The following is a 21,166-nucleotide window of genomic DNA, read 5'->3' as shown; positions in this document are numbered from 1 at the left end:
CATTTATTATAGCAGAGTATTGTTCTATCATAATGGTATACCGTAACTTTTTCATCTGTTCCCCAGTTGATGGGCATTTATTCCATTTCTAATTCATTACCACCACAAAAAGAGCTGCTATAAATATTTTTGTACATATAGATTCTTTTCCTTTTCTTTGATCACTTTGGAATAGTAACCAGTTGCTAGGCTAAAGGGTATGCACAGTTTTATAGCCCTTAGGGCATAATTCCAAATTATTCTCCAGAATGGTTGGACTAGTTTACTGTTCCGCCAACAGTTCTTTAGTGTTACTTCTATTCCCTTATCCCCTCCAGTATTTGTCATTTCTTAGAGGTGTGAGGTTGTACCTCAAAATTGTTTTAATTCGCATTTCTCTAATCAATAGTGATTTAGAGCATTTTTTCATATGATTATAGATGCTTTGATATCTTCTTCTGAAAACTGCCTGTTTATATCCCTTGATCACTTATCATTTGGGGAATGACTCTTACATTTATAAATTTTACTCAGTTCCCTACATATTTGAGAAATGAAGCCTTTATCAGAAAAACTAGCTGTAAACATTTTTGACATTACTTATTAACTATGCTACCTTTTAGCAAAATGTAGTTGTCCTGATTATTATGTCTGATTATTATTTTAATTAAGTCTATTTCCGCTTTTGCTATATCTGAGATAATGATTGCTATCCCTGCCTTTTTTACTTAGGCTAAAATGTAATAGTTTCTGCTCCAGCCCCTTATTTTAACTGTGTGTGTGTGTATGTATGTGTGTGTGTGTCTTTCTGATTCAGGTATATCTCTTGTAAACGATATATTTTTGGATTCTGATTTCAATCCTTTTTGCTGTCAGTTCCATTTTATGGATGAGTTCATCCCCTGCACATTCATAGTTATGATGACTGTGTATTTCCCTCCGTCCTGTTTTTTTCTGTTTATTCTTCTCTCTCTCTCTTTACCCTGTCCCTCTTCAAGAGTTTGTTTTGCCGGGGCAGTTAGGTACGTAGTGGATAGAGCACCAGCCTTGGAGTCAGGAAGGACCTGAGTTCAGATCCAGCCTCAGACACTTGACACTTACTAGCAGTGTGACCCTGGGCAAGTCACTTAACCCCATTGCCTAGCAAAAAACAAACAAAAAAAGAGTTTGTTTTGTTTCTGACCATTGACTTCCTTAACTCACCCTCCCTTTTATCATGCACCCTTTTTCTTATCTCCTTTCCTTTCTGCTTCTGAGTTGGATAAGATAGAATTCTGTACCCAATTGAGTGAGTGTGTGTGTGTGTGTGTATTAGTTATTCTTCCCTCTTTGAACCTATTCCAATGAGGAGGTTCAAGCATTGCCCACCACCCTTCCCCATCTTCCTCTCCACTATAAAAGTTCTACCTTGTGCACTTGTTTTTTGTGAGATAATTTCCCCCATTCTCCATCTCCTTTCCTTCTCCCAGTATATCCTTTCTCTCATCCTTTTTTTTTTCTTTTGAGATCATCCCAACATAAGGGACTCACACCCATGCCCTCTGTCTACATAGATTCTTTCTAACTACCCTAATAAGTGATAAAGTTTTTAGGCGGTACATATATCATCTTCCTTTATAGGAATGTAAACAGTTTAGCCTTGTTGAGTCCCTTATGGTTTCTCTTTCATGTGTGCCTTTTTATGCTTCTCTTGAGTCTTGTGTTTGAAAATCAGATTTTCTATTCAGCTGTGGTCTGAAATTCTCTATTTCACTAAATGGATATTTTTTTCCCCTGAAAGATTATACTCATTTTGCTGGGTAGGTTATTTTTGGTTATAATCCTGGCTCCTTTGCCTTCTGGAATATCATATTCCAAGCTCTCCGCTCCTTTCACTTGGAAGCTGCTAAATCTTCTGTGATTAAGACTGTAGCTCCATGATATTTGACTTGTTTCTTTCTGGTTGCTTGCAATATTTTCTCCTTGTCCTGGAAGCTCTGAAATTTGGCAGTAATATTCCTGGGAGTTTTCATTTTGGGATCTCTTTCGGATGGTCATTGGTAAATTCTTTCAGTTTCTGTTTTACCTCTGGATCTAAGATGTCAATGCAGTTTTCCTTTGTAATTTCTTGAAATATGCTGTCTGGGCTTTTTTTTTTTTTAAATAATAATTCAATAAATTATCTCCTCTGATCTGTTTTTCAGGTTGTTTTTCTTATTTTTCTTATATTTTCTTATTTTCTTATTTTTTTTCATGTTTTGACTTTGATTTTTCTTGATGAAAACAGTAACTAGTAATTTTAGTTAATAACTTAATAAGTTATTAGCTACCACTTGCCCAATTCTAATTTTGAAGGAATTTTTTTCTTCAGTGACCTTTTGTGCTTTTTTCTATTTCTCCAGTTCTACTTTTTAAGAGTTCTGTTCTTCAGCGAATTTTTATGCCTCTTTTACCCTTAGGCCAATTCTGTTTTTTAAGGTGTTATTTTCTTCAATATTTTGGGGGCCTCTTTTACCAAGCTGTTAATTCTTTTTTAATAATTTTCTTGCTTGTTTCTTTTCCCAGTTTTTCCTCCACCATTTTTATCTCTTTAAGTCTTCCAGGAATTCTTATTGGGCTTCTGTCCAATTAACATTTTTCTTTGAGGCTTTGTTTGTAGTTGTTTTCACATTGTGAGTTTGTGTTGTGGGGTTCTCTGACACCATCGTAGCTTTTTATAGTCAAGTTCTTTTTTTGTTGTTGTTTGCTCATTTTCCAGTCAATTTCTTGATTTTGAACTTTATATTAAAGTTGGCCTTTCCTCACCTCAGGATGGGCAGGCACTGTCCCAAGCTTCTAGCTTTTTGGTGCTGCTATTTTCAGAGCTAGTTCTGGGATTCTGCAGGTTTTCAGTGCTTCCAAGGTGGTGTGATCCAGGGAAAGGTCTGGTAACCTCTCCTGGTCTTTCCTCTGCTCTTTACCCAGAAAATGCCCCTGTTCCCCTGTAGCTGCAAGCACTAGCACTTCTTTCAGCCCTGTAATGTGACCAGGGAACCTGCTCTCCTGTAGTTGTAAATGTGAATGTTCCTCTCTGCCTTGGAACTGTGACCAGGGCCCCTGCTCCCTTGTGATCAACCATGAGCACTCCTCTCCTCCCTGGAACTGTGATCCAGAACTATGTATGAGCAATAGAGTTGTCAAACAGCACCAAGTCCTTCACTCAGTGCCAGTAAATGGTTCCCTGTAATTTCTTTCTGACCAGTTGTCCAACTTCCTTACCATCTCAGCTCCTGAAGCTGCTACTGCTGGCACAACCACCTCTAAGGTCAATCTGGTGCTGCTGTCACATATCCTATGCATTTCCACCCTGTTGTCATAAACCTCTCCTGCCAACCTCCCAAGTGTTCTTAGCCTGGAAAAATGTCTCACCCTGACCTTTTGTTGACTCTGTTGCTCCAGATTTCGATTTGAGGTATTATTTTAAAGTTGGGAGGGGAATGTTGGAAGAGTTCCACTGGTTGCTGCCTCTACTCCACCATGTTACCTCCTCTAGGCTATTATTGTCATAGAAACAGTAAATGGAAAATGGAAATGATGTCAAGGGCTTCTGAGCTGTAAAGAAGAGGGAGCTTAAGGCAAATGGCACCTATTTCTTTCAGTAAAGTTAAGTCTTTCAGTAAAGATAAGGTCTTCCGAAAGGGTTGGGGGAGAGGTGTCATGGAGGACTTGACAGAAGAAAAGGAGTACAAAGGAGAATCAGTTGGGAAGGAATAATATAATTGTCTTGCTGAAGTGAGGGCTCAGATTAGGTCACACAAAAAGAAATAGTCTAGCCCTCAAAGAGCTTACCTTTTGTGGGAGAATATATGTACTAAATAGGTACAAGGTAATAATGGGCTGTGGTAGTAAGCAAGCTGATCAGGAAAGACATCATGCTTGGGTTGAGCCTTGAAGACCGATAGGGATTCTAAGAAGTGGAAGTGAGAAAGAAGCACATTATAGGAATGGGAGTGAGGAGGAAGTTCATTACAGTCATGGAAGAACAGCCTGGGCAAAGACATTGGACAGGGAGATGGACTGTCATGTCATGTCCATCATATTGCTTGCATCTGCCTCCCTCTCCACTCCAGCCCCCACCTTAGTATAGATCTCATCAGCTTTCACCTGAAATATGTTGTTGGTGTTCAGTTGTTTCACTTGTGTCCAACTCTTTGTGACCTTATTTGAGGTTTCTTGACAAAGATACTGGAGTGGTTTGCCATTTCCTTTTCCAACTCATTTTATAGGTGAGGACCTGAGACAAACAGGGTTTGTACTACCGAGCCTCCCTGAAATATTGATAGCCTCCTCATTGGTCTGCTTGTTTCCCATCTCTCCCCTCATCCTCTATACAGATGCCAAAATAATCTTCCTAAAGTACAGCTCTGCCAAGTCTCTCCTTTACTCAGTAAACCTCAGTGGGTCCCTATTGCCTCTAAGAAAGTTACAGACTTCTTAGCTTAGCACAAGCAGCTAGGTGGCACAGTGGATAGGGTGCTGGGCCCACAGCTGAGAAGACTTATCTTCCTGAATTCAAATGTGGCCTCAGACATGTACTGGCTGTGTGACCCTGAGCAAGTCACTTAACCTTGTTTACCTCAGTGTCTTCATCTGTAAAATGAGCTGGAGAAGGAAATGGCACACCACATTAGTATCTTTGCCAAGAAAACCTCAGACAGGGTCATGAAGAGTTGGATATGACTAAAAAAAGACTAATTTGGCATATAAAGCCCAAAACGTGGCTCTAGCTTTCCTTTCCACATTTCACATTACTTCCCTTCGTTTATCCTATATTCCAAACAAAATGACCTATCTGCTATTCCTTGAATCTAGCATTCTATTTTCTGCATCTTTGTCTGCAGTTTGTCCTCTCAAGTCAGGAATCTGCTCACAGATAAGTACCGCTTAGAATTCTTAGTTTCCTTCAAGGCTTAGCCCAGGTGACACTTGCTACAGGAAACTTTTCTTGATTCTAGTTACTAGTGATCTTTCCCTCCTAAAAGTATCTTATATTTACTTATTTGCATATAGGTTATATCTCACAGTAGAATGTATGTTCTTGAGGAAAGGGACAATTTTATTTTTTTTATCTTTCATTTTTAAATTATGATAGCTAGCATTTATATTGTACCTCGTATGTGCTACACATTGTGCTAAGTACTTTACCAATATTATGTCATTTTATCCTAACAACAACTCTGGGAAGTAGGTATTGTTATCTTTATTTTACAGTTAAGGAAATGAGGCAGACAGGTTAAGTACCTTGTCCAGGGTCACACAGCTAGTAAGTATCTGAAGCTGGATTTGAACTTAGGTCTTCCTGACTCTAAGCCTAGTGCTCTAGCCACTGTGTCACCTACCTGCCTTTCTTCACCCAGCACAGCAAATTGGACATAGAAGGCACTTATAAATGTCTTTTGAATTGAGAGGGATAGAGGATAATGAAGAAAGATAGAACAAGTACAGGGGCACAGATTCTGAAGTACGTATTAGTGAAGTAAAGTCAACTAAAGAGAGTTGGATCCAAAGTCTAGAGAGCCTACGTCCAAATCTCCATCAGACATTTGTTGATTGTGGATCGTGGGTAAGTTGCTTAACTTCTCAGAAGCTCAGTTTCCTCATCTGTAAACTGGATATATAGTACTTATACTGCATCTCTTAGTGTTATTGTGAGGAGATGACTTTGCACACCTTAAAATGCTATTTGTGAACTACTGTTAATAAACTGGCCAAACATTGCTTACTTTTTGGACTCTAAACCTAAATATTATCGCTGTCTTCAAAATGCAAATTCTCTGACTTACCATTGTATTTATCTTCAAGCCTTTATTTCCTTCTGTTTTAGGACAGATTTGGTATAGGAGATAAGAGTGGGTGTGGAAGTGAGAATTGAGGAATTACTCTCTGAAAGCTGGCATCAGAAGAGTACCTAGTGGTCATGACACACAGGAGCATCCTTAAGGACCTAATGTGTCCTGCTAAATTTGTATCCTAATAACCTGAAGATGTTGAAATAGGACACATAGGAGGCTCTCCTTAGTAAAACTCAGCCTGAACCATTCTAGTCCAGTTTTTGGTTTGGGCAAGAGGTAAAGAAAGGGAACTAGAAGGAGAGAGCCAAACATAGAGATAGGAATCCACCTGGTCCTAACTGTTTTTTTTCTCAGATATTTGTGGAGTGAAGAAGAAAGTAAATAAAATAAAACTCTAGAGGAAAACACTAATTAGTTGCTGCCCTGTTTTGAAAATGTCAAGGTTGCTTTAGTATTCTGTTTTGTTTACTTTGTACCTGAAGAGCTACCATAATATAAATTAATTCATGGGAGAGTTTGATTTGTTCATGTCATAATTTCAAATGTATAAATTACCAATAAATTGAAATTTGCTTTACCAGAAAAAGAGTTATTGGCCTTTTGTAATTTCCTTGAACTAGTGCTTGGAAAAAAAAAAAAAAGAAAGCTGTGGTTGTAAAAACCACCTTCTTGGAAAGAGTTCTGTAAGAATGACTTTTTAAAGTTTTTTTCATGGCCAATATTTGAGGGGTGATAACAGAATGTTGTAACAAAGGACCCTCAGATTATCCTTGACGGGGCTTATTACTAAACTGGAATTTTAAAGTGATTTCCTCTTTCTAGTTCGCAGCCAATTTTATTGAGCTTCAGTTAAATCAAGGGCTATATCTTGTTCATGGACACCTCATCAGTACATTGGTGTAATTGCTCAATAATACCCTTTTTTAAAACTCATAACATTGGAGCAGTATATTGTTTTAGGAAAGATCTCTTGGAATGATAAAATATAGCATGTGAAGATGGCATTTCTAAGACTTTTAAAAGATGACAGCCTTAAATATGTATTCCTCGATTTTCTAGAAAATTTCTGCTCAATAATAGTGCTAATAGTTAGAAATTGAAGTCAGTTGTTGAACAGCGGCCACATTAGTGGGAAGGGAGTTCAGTCTACTTGAATTCCCTGAGAAACTTTGAATAAAGTGTTTTTCAGTTTTTTGACAGGAACGTCTGTCCACCAATTTTAGATTATTTTTTTCTATTCATGTAGAAAAGCCTTTTGGTTTATAACAAATTCTAGTCCTTAATGACTCCTAGTTTTCTTTTAGTGAAAGAGTTAAATTTGGCAAACAACTGTACAAACATTAAACACTTGTAACGTGCTAGGTACTCTGCCGCGTTATAAGGGTACAAAGATAAAAAAAAAAAAAAAGACACAGTTCTTGCCCTCAAGAACTTCTCAGTCTAGTGAAGGTAGGAGGAACAAGACATATACACAAGTAAGTGTAATATAAAACAGAAGACATCCAGATAAGGTGCTATAATAAATTTTATTTAGAATAGATCACATTCATCTTAGGGTATCCCTTAACCTCTTTCCTGGTCCCTCTTCTCCCATTATACTATTTCACTTGGTGATTTCATCAACTTACATGGATTTAATATTATCTTTATGCTGATGATTTTCAAATCTGTTTATACAGGCCCAACTTCTCTGCTGACCTCCAGTCTCACATCTACAACTGCTTAATGGACATCTTGAATTTGGCATGTCCAAACCTGAATTCATTATCTTTCTTCTCCAACTCTCCCCTCTTCCTTAATTCCTTATTCCTGTTGAGAATACCACCATCAAAGCCTAGGTGTCATCCTTGACTCCTCACTATCTCTCACCCCTCTATCCTATCTGTTGCCAAGTCTTGTCAGTTCTACCTTCAAAACATCTCTCATATATACCCCCTTGCTCTCCTTTAAAACTGCCTCCTATCATCTCACGCCTAGACTATTACAGTAGCACACTAGTTGGTCTCCCTGCTTCCTGTCCCTTTCCATGCCAGTTCATCCTTCGTCAAATGATATTTGTAGGTGTGGCCAGGTCACTTGACTACTCGATAATACTCACTTTCCTCCAGGATCAAATCTAAAGTCCCAGTTGGCTTTTAAAATCCTTTAAAACCAGGCTCCTTCTTGCCTTTCTGATCTTTTTACAATTTATTCTCCTCAACATTCTCTACAATTTAGTAACACTGGCCATCTTGCTGTTCTACACAGGATACCCCATTTCCACATTCTGTGCATTTTCACTGAATGTATCCTGTGCCTGGAATTCCCTCCCTCCTCACCTCTGCCCCCTGGCTTCCCTGATTTCTTTCTCTTTTTTTTTTTAAATTTTTCCCCCAATTACACATAAAAACAATTTTAACGTTCTTTTTTTTTTTTTTTCAAATTTTGAGTTCCAAATTCTCTCCCTCCCTTCCTCGTTACCCTCTGCCCCTTGAAAAAGCAAGCAATTTGACATAGGTTTTACACGTGTAGTCATGCAAAACACATTTCCATATTTAGTCATACTGTGAAAGAAAATACAGACCAAAAAAAAAAACAGAAATAAAGTAAAGAAAAAGTATCTTCAATCTGCATTCAGGCTCCACCAGTTCTTTCTCTGGAGGTGGACAGCACCTTTCATCTTTAAGTCCTTCAGAATTGTCTTGGATCATAATATTGCTGAGAATAGCTAAGTTATTCACGGTAGATCATCATACGATATTGCTGTTACTGTGTACAATGTTCTCTTAGTTCTGCTCATTTCACTTTGCATCATCAGTTCATGTAAATATTTCCATGTTTTTCTGAGAGCATCCTACTCATCATTCCTTGAAGCACAGTAGTATTCCATCACAATCATATACAACCATTCCCCAATTGATGGACATCCCCTCAATTTCCAGTTCTTTGCCACCACTAAAAGAGCTGCTATAAATATTTTTGTATACATAGGTCCTTGTCCTTTTTGTTTTTTGTCTCTGGGATATAAACCTAGTAGTGGTATTGCTTGATCAAAGGGTATGCATGGTTTTATAGCCCTTTGGGCATAGTTCCAGATTGCTTTCCAGAATGGTTGAATTAGTATACAATTTCACCAACAGTTACATTAGTGTTTTAATTTTTCCACATCCCCTCCAATATTTGTCCATTTTCCTTTTCTGTCACATTAGCCAATCTGCAGAGTTGTTTTAATTTGCATTTCTCTCATCAATAGTGATTTAGAGCATTTTTTTTTATATGACTGTAGATAGCTTTGATTACTTTGTCTGAAAACTGCCTGTTCATATCCTTTGACCATTTATCAGTTGAGGAATGGGTCTTATTTCTATAAATTTGACTCAGTTTTCTATCTGCTTGAGAAATGAAGTCTTTATCAGAGAAACACACTATAAAAATTTTTTTTTTCACAGTAATGATTACCAACTATGTATTTCCCTCCATCCTGTTTTCCCCGTTTATCCTACTCTTGCTCTCCTTTTACCCTGTCCATTCTCAAAAGTGCTTTGCTTCTGACTTTTGCCTCCCCCAAACTGCCCTCCCTTCTGTCAGCACCCCCCCCCCCATTGCCTTCCCTTCCTACTTTCCTGCACTTCCAACTGCCTTTCTGGAATGTTCAGCAACTCAAATTCAGTATGTATAAAACAAAGTCATCTTTCCCTACTAAACCCTTCTTCTTCTCCTCCTCCTCCTCCTCCTCCTCCTCCTCCTTCTTCTTCTTTGTCTTCTTTTTCTTCTTCTTCTTCTACTTCTACTACTTCTCATATAATCGATATCAAATTGCTTGTCTTCTCAAGGTGGCAGGAAAAGAATTTGGAACTCAAAATGTTAAAAAAAAAAGAATGTTAAAAAAAATGTTTACATGTAATTGGGAAATATTGAATGAAATAAATAAAACTATAAAGAGGCTTGCAAAGTAACATCTTCCCTAACAGTTTCAGTAGCATATTGTACTTGTGTAATCAGATGAGCATCTTTACTTCTCTTACTTTACCCACTTGCAATTCAAAATAGGAAGATTTTACTTTCTCAGTTAATTGATTGCATAAATCTTCCCACAAATGGGCAATTTTCTTTCTCTCTGATCCATAAGAGGAACCACTCAAGACAGCTTTGCATATGATTCTCCAAGCATATCTGTGGATCCGCAAACATTTCTAAGTACCTACTACATGCCAGCCACAGTGGCAGGTAGGCACTGGGGTACCAGGACAAAAGTAGAACAGGCCTTGCCCTCAAAGAACTTAAATAATTTTGAAGGAACAACATGTATGTATGCAAGGAATCCCGAAAGTTTTAGAGTAGTTTTAAGCTTTAATAGCTTCAGAAGTATTAATGCTACAAACTTACAAAAACAATTATTGAAAGGTTAATTATTTAAATATTTAAAATACTTTTGTTTCCTGTTGAAATTCAGCATAATTCTCCATCTTGTTCTATACAGCACTTTAGTCAATTTTCAGAATATCTCATAGTTTATTTTAGAAGAAAATGCCTCAAAAACAAGAAAACTAAGATAAACCTTTGTTTACTAGGCATCATGATACTGAATTTTCTAGAATGGTCTTACCAAAAAAAATTTTTGTTTTGTTTTGTTTTTTTGTTTTTTAGGCAATTGGGGTTAAGTGACTTACAAAGGGTCACACAGCTAGTAAGTGTCAAGTGTTTGGTCTGAGGCCGGATTTGAACTCAGGTCCTCCTGACTTCAGGGCCAGTGCTCTATCCACTGCGCCACCTAGCGGCCCCCAAAATTTTTTACATGGACTATTTTTAATAGGAATCTTTCTAGGGGCAGCAGTGGATAGAGCAGCAGCCCTGAAGTCAGGAGGACCTGAGTTCAAATCCGGCCTCAGACCAGACACTTGACACTTAATAGCTGTGTGACCCTGGGCAAATCACTTAACCCCAATTGCCTAAAAACAAAAAAATAAAAAATTAGAAAAAAAATAGAAATCTTTCTAAAACGTATCAAATGCTTTCCTATATAATTTACTTTATTTTAATGATTTGAGTCCTTATTTGAATATCAGTTATTGTATTGGGCTATAATTCCCTCCAGAGTTATGAACTGAGGTCCCAAATTGTTTTTTTTTTGTTGTTGTTGTTGTTTTTAATTAATGGTGTCTGCATTTTTTAAAAAATGTCATTTGTTCATTCTTATTTCTGTCAGTGTCTCCTCTAACAGTCCACCTCTGTCAGTGCCCACTTCTCTTCTCTCGTTTGTTTCTAATTTGATAGAGATATGTAAAGTAGGGGTTAGCAGAATTAAGCTTATGGGGTTTTTTGGTAACTATGTTTGCTTCCTTCTGGTGTCAGCTGCATTGAAGATGGTTGAGGTGGCCAGAAGCTAATCTCACAATAACTGGGGGTGTTGATATACTTAATAAAGATGTGTACGTGTGAACAGTCAGATGTGGTTTCTGACTTTTTTAACAAATATGTTTTTAGATAGAATTTTTTTTTGTTTCCTTTGCCAAATAAAAGGGGAATTCTTTGCTGAAAACCCACAAATCTTTCTTTTTTTTCTTTGAATAAGGTGATAATTTAAGAACTGATCAGAAGAAAATAATTTTAAAATAGAAATAATATGGTGAGGCACATGATCAAATCACTAAATAAACATACATGCAAAAGATGATAAAACATCTGTCTTCTCAACCATGCTAACTATTGGCTACATGCTAACTGGCAAATACTTCCCTATTAAGTGATGGTAAATTTCAGTGTTCATTTCACAATCTGAGTGTAATCAGATGTTGAATTTCTTTTTATTCATTTAGCCCTCCGTGAAGGCTAAACTTCTTACAGGAAAGGTTTTGAGTCTCCAGATTCCAAGAGCTATTAGTCCTTTTGGGGGATAAAAACACAAGTAATGAACATTTGATAGGCTATGACAAGTGCTTTTAATTCAGTTCTTATTAAGTTAAACTAAGCAACTAAGTGTCATATAAGTTAGAGAGTATTGTATTAGCCTATTCTGTTGGCAACAAATTTTAAAATTGTACTCAAGAAATAGAATCACAGAGAAGTTAAAAATTGTGAAGGACCAAAGTGATGATCTAGGCAAATCTATACCTGAAAAAGAATCCCTTCTACAATATACAAAACAAGGGGTCATCCAGCCTTTGCAGACCTCCAGTGCCCTTTCAAAGGGATAGCAAATTCTATTTTGAGATAGCTCTAATTGTCAGGAGGAGGGTTTTCCTCCTTACATCATGCCAAAATTTGCCTCTTTGCAACATTTTTGCTCTTTGTCCATTGTTCCCAGTACTGCTCTTGAGGGCCTGGTAAAACAAGCTGATGCCTCATTCACATGATAATCTTTCAAATACTTGAAGAATTGTAGGTGAAATATCCCCAAATCCATCCATCAACCCTCATATGCCATGAACTTAAGGCTTTTTACTATCTTGGTTGCCCTCATCTATATGCTCTCTAGCCTATCAGTATCTTTCATAAAATGTGACACCTCAAACCAAACAAGCATTGCAAATGTGTTCTGGCCAGGGCAGAGTGTAATAGGACTATCACTCATTTATTCAGGGATGCTATATGTCTCTTCATGTGACCTAAGATTATGTTAGCTTTCTTGAATTCCCTATCAGACTGTTGACTCTTACTTGGTTTACACCTTACTAATCCCCCTCTCTCCACGAAATTTCTTTTATTCAGCGCAGTGTTTAAGCCTATCAGGATATTTCTGAATCCTGATTTATTATCCATTGTATTCACTCTCCTTTCTGGCTTTCTGTCATCTGCAAATTTGATAAGTATGGCATGAGTGCTTTTGGCATTAATCATTAATAAAAATGTTAAGCCACACCAGGCCAAGCACAGACCGCCTGGGACATTCCATTTGAGACCTCATTCCAAGTTTACATTAGACCATTAATTGTCTACTCTGGGTCCAGTCATTTACCAATTCCAAATCAGTCTAATTCTACCTTCCTCTAGCCCACACCTCCATTTCTTTTTTTAAGAAATTGCTTGAGAATTTTTCAGATACCTTGATAAAATCTACATGTTCTTCATCTGTAGCATTTCTCTGATCTGCCCATTTAATAACCCTGATTAAAAAGGGCTGTGTTTCTAACTTCCTTTACCAGTAAGCACTCCATTGTTGTCTCTGTCTTCACCTTTAGTTTCTCAACACCCTGATAGTCCCACTTAGCTTTTGTCTTCTCCTTTGACTTTTTACCTGTTTTGCAAAACAATGTGTTTTGTGTACTTGAGCTTACTGTCTTCTCTTCCTCCCCCTTTAGCTCACGACTTTTGCTTTTCCTTCTTGGGTCTTTTACCTTCTCTTCCTTCTTCTTCAGTTTCTTAAGTCCTCCCAGATTCATTTTCTGTGCTTCACAATTCCAAAGTCCTCCAAATCACTTTCACAATCCCTTCTCCTTCTGTTCAAGCCCTTCTCTTATCCAGACTTTGACACAGCTGTCTCCTTAGGAGGACAGAAATAGAATGTCGTCCTGCCTAACTGCAGCTCTTAAGCTGAAGATAAAATAAATGGACACAGTAGTGGCTCTGATTCTGTCTGGACTGAATGCTAATCCAAATTACTAATTTTTTAGCTATAAGTACCTTTGATTTGACATTAGAGTTTTCTTGTTTTAGAATAGAGGTTCTTAAAAATCTCAAGTCTGTGAATTTTTAAAAAATGTTTTGTTATTTCAGTATAATAGATTTCCTTTGTAATCCTCTGTGTTTTATTTTATGCATTTAAAACGTTACCCTAAGAAAGGGTCCATAGGCTTCACAAGACTGTCAGAACAGATCAATGACACACAGAAAGTTAAGAATCCTTGTTCTAGAACTTGATTTTTACCTCAGACTCAGCTGTGGGTTTCTTTGCTTTTGGAATGGATTTTGCTGAGTTTCTTACTCCAGTTTTTATCATTGATTCCTTCCACGGACTTGAGACCATCCTAGAAAGACTTTGAAGCAACTTCCCTAAAGGTCTTTATGGGTGTAGGTCACTTTGAGATCCTTTCTTTGCCTCTGGCTCACATGCTGAGAAAGAAACCCTTATCTGGCCTCAAAAAATTTTCTTCCTGCGCTTGTCAAGTCTTTCTGCACATAGCTTAGACCTAACTTCATCATCCTCTTTGAATGTTTGGGGGGCTGTGGCCCCCCAGAGCCCTAACTCTTCTTCTTCATTCCTCTCTGGATTGGTCTTCTCGTATTTAGTTGAAGGTAGGTTTTTGTATCTTGTTTTAATTAGGCATATGAATCTAGGCCTGATATAATGGGCATCTGACCAGTTGCCATTTGTTGTGTGGCCTTGAACCAGTTTTCCCTTTGTTCTCCTTAAGGGTTTCTAGTAAACTACACCCTTCCTGTTCAAATCCTGTGCCTCCTAATGGGTCTTCTAAGTTTGTTTGGTTTTTTTTTCCCCACACTGAGAAACTTGGCCTAGCTTTTTACAAATCTAAATTAATGGATGCATCCAGGAACCCAGGACTGTTTGTACCTTTTTGGGGTATTGACATTAATAGAGTTCTCTTCATTTTCTCTCAATTTTTCTTATGACTTATCATTTAAATGCTTTTATTTTCCCCTACTCAGTGATTTCCTAAAATAATATCATTACAATATCAGAATTACCTTAAATATGTAGTAAAAGTTAATGATTTCTACCACAAGTGAGCTGTTTTCCTCTAGTCCGCATGTGTACTTCCAGTGACAGGGAACTCATTGCATCATGAGATAGAGCTTGTTTATACCACTAATAATTAAAAAAAAATTTTTTTTTTTGCTATATTGAGCTGAAGACTGTTTCCTTCATATGATTACTACATAGTTCTGTTCTCTCAGCCTACACAGAATTAATCTGATCTCCCTTCTACATGATAGCCCCTCCACATATTTTAAGGCTAACAGATTGTCTTCCATGTCTTCCTGTTCACTGTAGCCTCAATTTCTTCAGTCACTCCTTATGTAACATATAGAGTCAAGTTATCTTCCAGGTCATCTTCCTGAACTTTCTAGTTTGTCAATGCTCTTTTTAAAATCTGTTACTCAGTTTTGAACATCATATTGCAAATGTGTTCTTACCAGTTCTCAGTACTGTCTCTGTTGCCTAGAATCATAGAATATTAAAGTTGAAAGGAACTTTAGAGACCTTTCTTTGGGGGTAAGGAGTGGGAGTCTGTAATCAGCCCAAAATTGTTTAAACTTCCTGAACAGCCAGATCACACTGTTGACTCATATTTGGCATTCAGTTCACTAAAAACTCTGACTCTTTTTCATATGAATTGTTATCTAATTATGTATTTCCCCATCTTAGACTTGTAGTATTTATTTTTATAAACTTAGAGTACAGGACTTTATCCTTGTACCTATTAAATTTCATCTTTATTAATTTGGGACCGTTGTTCAGCTTATTGAAATCTTTTGGATTTCAAATCTTTTATGCAGAATATTAGAATGTCCCAACTTCTCATCATTCACAGATTTGATTAGCATTACTTTTCTTTCATCCTGATTAGAAGTGGAACAGGTAGAGCCCACTCCTTCTCTTCCAATCCATACTTCTTTAAAAAGAAAGGGGGCAAAAGCAAAGAGATGGAAAAGTGTAAAAGGATGGTAAAGAGGGAAATACATAATTAACAATTAAAACTAAATATGAATAGGGTAAACTCACCTATAAATAGAGGAGGGTAACAGAATGGATTAGAAAGAATTCAACAATATGTTTACAAGAAACATACTTGAAACACATTTATATGTAATTAAGAAGTTAGGGCAAAATCTATTATGCTTTAGATGAACTCAAAAAAGCTGGTAGGCCTATGATGATTTTCAAACAAAGCAACAATAAAAATAGACTTGATTAAAATAAATTAAGGAAACAACATTATGATTAAAGGCACCACAAACATTGAATTAATATTAATGCTTAATACATATGCACTGGATAGCATAGCATCTAAATGCTTATAGGAAAAATTCGTTAATATCTAGTAAGAAATAGTTAAAAATAAAATAATTAGAGATCTCAATTAAATTCTCAAACCTAGACAAATCTAACCAAAAGATAAACAACAAAGTTAGAGATGTGAATATAATTTTAGAAAATTAGCAGTGATAGATCATTAGCAGTTACAGAATGGGAACAGAAAGTTAGGAGGAGTGTGTGTGTGTGTGTGTGTGTGTGTGTGTGTGTGTGTGTGTGTGTGAGTGTGTGTGAGATTTCTCAGCTATGTGTGGCACAGTTATGAAAATTGACAAGTACAAGGCCAAAAAAAACTCACAAACAAATGCAGAAAAGCAGAAATATTAAGCATCTTTCACAGACCACAATATACTAAAATTATATTCATTAAAGAATCTTTGAAGAAAAATTAAAAATTGGAGACAGAGTAATTTAATTCTAAAGAAGTTGTGGGTAAAAGATCAAATCCTAGAATCAATATGAAATTCATCAAAGTGTAACTATTAGATTATGCAACAGAACTTTTGAGATACAATGAAAGCTGAAGTACCCTTTAAAAAAATGTGAGTTTAGTTAGGTATAATTTGTTCTTGAAGAACACACATTGGTTCTAAGTGATTATTATATACTTTCCTAAGTGCCTGTAAACTATGAAAGTATCTCAGATGAGCACAGCCCAGAAAGCTTAGCATTTTTGCCAATGATCTCTTTAAACCAAAATGTTCAACCTTTTTGGTGTCATAGACCCCTTTGGCAGTCTAATAAAGCCTCTAGACTCCTTCTCAGAATAATATTTTTAAAACATAAGCTTAAAAGGAAACTAATTATAATGAAATAAAGATTTTTTTTCTCCATCTAAGCTGGTAGAATTAGTCAGTAAGCCTTTATTAAGCACTTGCTATGTGCCATGTTCTGTGATAAGTTCTGGGAATACAAAGAAAGGCAAAAGACCATTCCTGCTCCCAGGGAGCTCACAGTCTAATGGGGACAACTATGTACAAATTATATATGTGTGTGTGTGTGTGTGTATGCACACATACATGTGTATGTATATATATACATGCACACATACATGTGTATGTATATATATACATGCACACATACATGTGTATGTATATACACACACACACACATATATATATGACCTGAAGGAAGCCTCAGAAGCCAGGAGGAGATAAGGAAGGAGAGAATTCCAAGCATAAGCAACAGCTAGTGAAAATGCTCAGAGCTGGGAGGTGCAGTGAGTGTCTTATTGAAAGAAAAGCAGGGAGGCAAGTGTCACTGGCAGAGTATGGGGTAAGGGTGGGAGTGTAAAGTTATGAAGGACTCAGAACACTAGAAGATTTTATATTTGATTTTGGAGGTGAGAGGGAGTTGTTAGAGTTTATTGAATAGAGGAGTGACTTGGTCAAAACTGTGAAGATCAATTTAACAGCTGAATAGAGGAGGATAGACTTGAGGCAGGAAGATCAATCAGCAGAGTATTATAATAGTCCAGGCATGAGGTGTAGGGCCTGTGTCAGGGTGGTGACTGTATCAGAGGAAAGAGCATATATGAGAGATGATACCAAGGTACAAGTAACAGGACTTGGGAACTGATCGGATGGAGAAAGTGTGAGAAAGAGAGTGAAGAGTCAAGTATGACATCTAAGTTGCAAGCTGGAGGATGGTAATACCCTTGAAAGTAATAGAAAGTTAGGAAGAGGAAAAAATTTGGGAGGAACGATGAGTTTTGTCTTGAACATGTCGAATTTAAAATGTCTTTGGGGTGTCCCATTCAGGATATCCAATAGACATTCTGGAGATATAAGGCTGGAAGATCAGGAGAGAGGCTGGGGCTGGGTAAATAGATTTGAGAATCATCAGAATAGAGATGATAATGGAATCCCTGGAAGCTGATGAGATCACCAAGTGAAATAGTATAGAGCAGAAGTGTCAAACACACTAACCCTACATATTCCTAGTGTATTCCAAGATGAAAGTAGTGCCACAAAAATCTTTAGCAAAGATCTTTAGCAAAAAGAGTATCAAGAAGAATGAGGAAATCTCTACACAGACCCTTACATGGACCCAAGGGTAAGAAGCCCTACTTTAAATAAATATTTTGTACCATTCTTCATGAATTTACTTTTTTAAAAAATAAAACTAGTGCTTTGACAGTCTTTGTAGACACCTCAAAAATACCATTCTCTTGAGAAAGATTTCACGTGCCAAGAAACTTAGGGATTTTTTTGCAATCACTATATTGGATGAAGATAGATGGGATTTTTCAGTAACACTATCTTTAGTAGTTCCATTCTGATTTTATATTTAACATGTACCTTGAGTAGCTCCATACTCATTGTCACCAAGTATCTTTCTGATTCTTATCCTCATTTCACCTTAATTTCCTACTTTGATTCAGAACTTCTCCAATTTCATGTTTTCCAAAAAACATACTTCACCTAAGTGGTTTAAAAGAAATTTATTATCCAAGTTATCTTTTCCTAATACTTAAGTCTGCATTTTAAAAATCAAGTTATCTTCAGGGTATAGGTGCTTGAATTATATTTTTTTGCAAACATTTTCTTCCAATTTGGTGATTATTTTTCTTCAGATTAATAATAAACCATATTTTAAGTATTTTTAGTCAGTTATTTTTTCACTTAAAATCTGAAGGCTAGGAATGATGGTAGCTAACAAAAAGTTAAAAGTTTTATACTGTAGCATATAATTTGATTTTATATCTTACCCCTTATTTTTCCTTGTATTTAGGCTATCATAATTGTATGTGACCAGTAGTAGAGCATAAATATTTTTATTTGGCTACTTTATATATCTTTTGACCATTAAACCTCTACTACTAAGGTTGAGAAACACTAAGGGATATGAAGCAAGATACAATGTTAAAAAATTCATAATTACACCTTATTTTAGGGTATCAATTAATTTCTTTTGGAGTGATTCAGTTCTGAATTGTAGCAGATCGTTTCTCACGTGGAAATATTTTTTAAAAATTGTTTATTCTGATCTTAAACATACAAAAAAGAGCATTTCCATATTCATAGCTAAACGTAAAAAGATGATTGTGTATGAAACTAAATTTCTATTTTATACTGCCTGGGTTTTTTAAGTATATAATATATTCTACATGCTACTTTCAAACCTTTCTACTTGTGTGTTGCTTCCTTCTGAAATTCATTCTGTTCTCTTCTTTTTTTTCTTTCCCTCCCTCTTTTTTCCCCCTTCTTTCTTTCTCTCTGTTCCTCTCCTTCCTTCTCTTCTCTCTCTCTTTCACCGTTGATAATCTCTATCACCTCCGAACCACCACTCCAAATAAAAACCAGGGGGATGAGGGGACTTGTTATTAATAAGCATAGTCAAGTAAAACAAATCTACACAGAGGCCATATCAAAAATTGTATGTTCATCACCTCTCTGTCAGGAAGTGGGTAACATGCTTTTCCTCAAGTCACAGTTGGTTAACTCTAAACTTTGATCAGAGTTCTTGATTCTTTCACAGTTTTTTTTTTATTTATAATATTGGTGTCCTTGTATACATTGTTCTAGTTCTGCTTACTTTATTCTGCATCAGTTCCTCTGGATCCTCTGAAATTCTCTATTTCATAATTTCTTGTAGTATGATAATATTCCATTACATTTATACCATAGTGTGTTCAGCCATTTCCTAATTGACAGATACCCTCCATTTTTCCTTTTTGTTCCCCCTTCAGGTTCAAGAAACTTGTTTTGCTTGAGGCTGTTCTTTCAAGGTATTATCCTACTTCTGAAGTCCACCCATTCCCACTTGTTTCTTTGTTGAGTTTGATGTATTTCTACATTATTTGTGTGTGTGTGTGTCTGTCTGTCTGTCTTCATCTCTCCTTTTTCAGTTTCTCTAATACCTACTCCCTTCATGCCCCTACTTCTTTCATTTTTGCATAATTCTTTTCTCCCACATTCCACTTAGGAGAATTACCTAGTTCTACTCCATTCTTCTTCCTTTCTAAACTAGTATATTCCTTTTACCCTTCCTTCTCTTCCTCCTCTTTCAACTGTTGAAACAAAACCAATCTACTGCACAATCCTCTGCTTTTCTTATTTAACTACCTCAATACCGTTCGAAGTCATTAAGGTTTTAAAGAGACATTTGTTTCTTCTCCCTCATTAAAATCTTAGTGTTATATCATTATGCAGCTCCTTCTAAGTCTTCAAATAAATTTACCTTTCTAGATTTCTTTTGATACTTGTGCTTACATTTCAAATGCTTGAAAAATCCTCCATCACACTCTGGTTTTTTTTTCTTGTAGGATAAATTATTCTTGATTGTAAGTCTATATTTGCCAAGTAGAAACTACCATTGTTATTGTTCTTCAAATGGTTCAGTCATGTCTGACTCTTCATGACCCCATTTAGAGTTTTCATGGCAAAGATACTGGAATGATTTGCCGTGTCCTACTCCAGTTCATTTTATAGATGAGGAAACTGAAGCAAACAGGGTTAAGAAACTTGCCCAGGTCACCCAGCTAGTAAGTTGTCTGAGGCCAGATTTGAATTCAGGAGGAGTCTGCTTGACTTCAGGCCTACTGCTTTATCTCCTACACCACCTCGATGCCAGGTCTTAAGATATTCTGATTGTAGTTACTTGATATCTGAACTGCTTTTTTCTAGATATTTGCAGTATTTCTTTGATGTTTGACCTCTCAATTCTAGCTGTGAAATTCCTTGGAATTTTCCTTTGGCCTCTGTGGTTTTGTCTTTTGTTTTTCCTATCTTTACTTTGACTTATAGATCTAATAGAGCTGGGCAGTATTCATTTACAACATTTCGAAATATAACATCCAGTCTTTTACATATAAATTTCAGAAAGTCAAATGATTTTTAAATTATCTCTCCTTGACCTGTTTTCTGGGTCATTTGTTTTTTATGTCAGATACATTACATTTTCTATTTGTTTTTATTTTGTTCTGATATTTCTTGCTGCCTAATGAAATCATTACTTTCTGTTTGGTCTAGCCTTATTTTTAGGGAATCCATTGTTTGGGTAAATTTTTCCACATTCCCTTCTAAGCTATTTTCCTTCCACTTTTCTCCAAAGCTTTAATTGTATCCTTCTCTTGAATTATATCTTCTAGAGATTTATGGGGTCCTTATGGAAAATCCATGTTTTCTTCGAGTCACTGCTTAGAATTGTTATGGAATTACTCTCCTAGGTTGCTTTTGGGGGGAATCTCTAGATCTGCAACAATTTTTTCATACTGGTTGATAACTTCTTTGGTTTGTTCTTCTCTCTACCTTTATTTCCTGAATTGAGACTTTATGCCAAGGCCAGACTCTGTTCCTGCTATACTTTTTGTTTGGGTTTGTCAACCCTACTTGGTCCCTTTTTCTGACTTCTGTTTCCCAGGGTTAGATATTCTGATCTTTGAAGTTTAGAGGGCTGAATA

At 36.4% G+C, this 21,166-nt stretch overlaps 1 protein-coding gene across 1 annotated transcript in view; it reads left to right on the top strand.

Moving 5' to 3' along the window:
- Positions 1 to 21,166, top strand: part of N4BP1 (NEDD4 binding protein 1) — a 55,831-nt gene that overhangs the window by 8,045 nt on the left and 26,620 nt on the right. The gene's annotated exons all lie outside the window — the stretch shown is intronic.

The sequence above is a fragment of the Vombatus ursinus genome, unplaced genomic scaffold, assembly GCF_900497805.2.
Source record: "Vombatus ursinus unplaced genomic scaffold, bare-nosed wombat genome assembly UNPS02014786.1, whole genome shotgun sequence".
Taxonomy (NCBI): Eukaryota; Metazoa; Chordata; class Mammalia; order Diprotodontia; family Vombatidae; genus Vombatus; species Vombatus ursinus.
The sequence above is the reverse complement of the archived record's forward strand: the minus strand, read 5'-3'. Positions and strand labels throughout refer to the sequence as shown.